Source organism: Mus caroli, unplaced genomic scaffold, assembly GCF_978045245.1.
Source record: "Mus caroli unplaced genomic scaffold, Mus_caroli_1 scaffold_7, whole genome shotgun sequence".
In the NCBI taxonomy this organism is placed as follows: domain Eukaryota; kingdom Metazoa; phylum Chordata; class Mammalia; order Rodentia; family Muridae; genus Mus; species Mus caroli.
Genome location: NW_028227262.1, coordinates 58,877,501 through 58,881,172, shown reverse-complemented (window position 1 = coordinate 58,881,172; position 3,672 = coordinate 58,877,501). Strand labels below are relative to the sequence as shown.

The window sequence follows — 3,672 nt, the reverse complement described above, 5'->3', positions numbered from 1 at the left end:
CAGTAGGGGTTGTCTATACTGAGGAATGAGTCATGTACTCATGTGACTTCTTGTGAACCTTTCTCCCAAATAAATAAAGGGACCAATCACTGGGCAAGCAGACCAGACTTCTGGATTGGACAGAGGAGAAGAGGAAGCAGGAGAGAGTTAGGGCCTTTTAGATAGGGATAGTGACAGGACAAGATGTAGCTGCTAGTGTCTCATGGTTTTAATGGTGGATCAGTCAGGGTTTTCCATTGCAAGATTTAGATTAAGTATGGCTTACAAGATTAGGATTCTAGTTGTGCCAAACAATTGAGTAGTTACCATTGTTTCTGAACTAAGTTTGTTTGGTGGTTTCTTTCACATGGTGGTTCGACTGGGTTACAGAGAGAAAGGTACAGTGGCACACACTGCACCTCACACAATAATAGTGGGAGACTTCAACACGCTACTCTCACCAATGGACAGATCATAGAAACAGAAACTAGATAGAGATACAGTGAAACTAACAAGTTATGAACAAAATGGATTTAACAGATATCTACAAAATATTTTATCCTAAAACAAAAGGATAGACCTTCTTCTCAGCATCTCATGGTACCTTCTCCAAAGTTGACCATATAATCAGTCACAAAACAGGCTGCAACAGATACAAGAAGATTGAAATAATCCCATGCATCCTATCAGATCACCTGCGACTAAGGCTAGTCTTCAATAACAACAAAAACAATGGAAAGCTCACATACACATGGAAACTGAACAAGGCTCTACTCAATGATAACTTGGTCTAGGAAGAAATAATTGTTGTTGTTGTTGTTGTTGTTGTTTTAGCATTATATGCCTCATATGTCTTAAATGTTCATTAAAGGAAATGATAAGTTCTACATAAAATGTCCCCTGCATTTTTCATTTCCTTTGGGCAGGCTTCTCTGAAATCTGGAGAAGGGTCCTGGACATAGAAGGAGATGGGAGACTCCTGTGGAGCCTATCCCACAGGACTAGGTCATACTTTTCATTTAATCATGACCTTAGAATGGGATGGCCTTGAGTCTATTATAATTGAAATTTTATTTTCCACCCTAATTTTACATGTCAAAAGAGAAAAAAGTAAGAGTAAGATCACACTGATAATTGATTCTTGGGATCTTTTCTCAGAAGCATCATGGCAAAAGAGTAAAGTCATAGGTTGGATGCAGAGTCATTTAGAATTTAGAGAAAGACCAAGATTTCAAAGTGTTAGGAGAGGGAACCTAACTCCATCATTCTATAGTTTTGATCATTTTTGTCTTTTCTGTTTCAGGAAGGGAAAAATGTGGATCAGTCATTAACAGAGCTGAATTGTTTCTCCCAGTCCACATGAGAAGGCACTGCATGAGGAAACTATTAGCTGACATGTTTATAGAGATTGTTCCGAAAATTTTCCATGTTTGGTGGGTATGTATATAGCATGTCTTTTCACACCTAGAGTCCTCTGATATAGGTACAGGACTGAATGCACATATGTTCTAGAGGAGATGACTGTATCTCTGAGTACTTATGGTCACACTCTGAGGAAATGACAGTGGGTAGAATTTGATTCAGAGTCCAAAATGGTAATCACTTGCTCTGGAAATTTACCTGGCCAGGCAGTGTTGGCACATATCTTTAATCCAACCACTTCAAAGGTAGAAGTTGGAAGATTTCTGAGTTAGAGGCTAGCCTGGTCTACAGAGTGAGTCCTAGGACAGCCAGGGCTACACAGAGAAATGCTGTTTGATAAATAGAGAGTGAGAAAAGTGAAGAGGGGAGAGGAAAGAGGAGAAAGTTGGTATGGGGGTGAGGGAAACACACAAATGAATACACACACACACACATCAGAAAGAGAGAAAGACAGAGAGAGACAGAGACAGACAGACAGACAGACAGACACACAGAATGGATAATGAATATTTGGCCTGCTGGTGCAGAATAAAGCAGACACTGAAATAAAATGACACTGTGCACTGGAACCCATGGGCACACTGTCCTACCAAAGGGTACATTTCTACTTTTGTGCAATCTTCTCCATTCCAATTCACCAGATATGTAAAGATACTGTGTGTCTGATAATCAAGTGAGATGCAGCTCTTATCCAAGAATAATCCAAACCAGGAGATGGAATGATTCATAAAAGTCATGGGAATGTTTAATGTATAAGAAAGTTTATATTTGGAGATAGCCCACAATGATGCACACAATTCAGCCTTGATTGGAAAACATTAGGACAGTGGGGACAGTGGGAATGGCTGTGAGGAAGTGGGAGTTTGAGCTGAGTTGGTGATGTAGAATCAGGATGATGTGACACCTTGCTGCCAGCTGGGTGTGGGTTGGCATTTCTGGGTAAGGGCATATGTTTTAATGAAAAATTTTCTCTTTTCTCCTCAGATTTTTGCTATTTGCTTCCTACCCACATACAATGAATAAAGACAACTTACTCCACATTGATACAAACATAAAAATCACCTTGCTTGCTGAAGTGAGTGTTGGGATCTCTGCTAACAGTATCCTTTTTATAAGCTACCTCTGCATGTTCCTTGGCGAGAACAGGTCTAAGCCCATTGATCTCTACATTGCTTTCTTGTCCCTAACCCAACTAATGCTGCTTATAACTATGGGACTCATAGCTGTGGACATGTTTATGCCTTAGGGGAGATGGGATTCTACCACATGCCAATCCCTTATCTATTTGCACAGGTTTCTGAGGGGCCTCACCCTTTGTGCTACTTGTCTGCTGAATATCCTTTGGACTATAACCCTTAGTTCTAGAAGCTCTTGTTTAACAAAGTTTAAAAATAAATATTCCCATCACATCTCAGGTGCCTTTCTTTTCCTCTGTGTTCTCTATATGTCTTTCAGCAGTCACTTCTTACTATTGTTTACTGGGACCCCCAATTTGACCTCAGAGAATTTTATGTATGTTACTCAGTCCTGCTCACTTCTACCCATGAGTTACTCCCGAACAAGCATGTTTTCCACACCGGTAGCCATCAGGGAAACCTTTCTTATCAGTCTCATGGCCCTGTCCAGTGGGTACATGGTGGCTCTCCTATGGAGGCACAAGAAGAATGCCCAGCATCTTCGCAGCACCAGTCTTTCTTCAAAAGCATCCCCAGAGCAAAGGGCTACCAGGACCATCATGCTGCTCATGAGCTTCTTTGTGGTTTTCTACATTTTGGACACTGTTATCTTCCACTCAAGGATGAAGTTCAAGGATGGCTCGATATTGTACTGTGTCCAAATTATTGTGTCCCATAGCTATGTCACAGTCAGCCCTTTTGTCTTTATTTGCACTGAAAAGCATATAATTAAGTTTTTGAGGTCAATGTGTGGCAGAATAGTAAATATTTGATTATTCAGTGATGGTATGGACCATGAATATGTTCCAATATGTTATCATCAGATCTATGGATGGTGGCATAGTTGTAACATTCTGCATCTTAAATTGATACAAGAAAGTTTTTTTTTCTGTTAAATCTGCTACTTTTTATATGGATGACAATTATATAAAAGAAAATTAAGCCACATACCCTCTCAGATATCACATGAACTTTCTCTCTCTCAGCGCATTTTCAAAGGAAAACTGTGAGACAGCTCTCATTTGTCCTGGATTTCAGGTGTTTTAAAGTTCTGAACAAGGATATATTTTTAAGATTCATCATTGTTTGTATTTGT

The 3,672-nt window shown here is 39.8% G+C and overlaps 1 pseudogene; it reads left to right on the top strand.

The window, feature by feature from the left end:
• Window positions 1-1,338: 1,338 nt before the first annotated feature.
• Window positions 1,339-3,349, top strand: LOC147003897 (vomeronasal type-1 receptor 44-like; annotated as a pseudogene).
• Window positions 3,350-3,672: the final 323 nt, after the last annotated feature.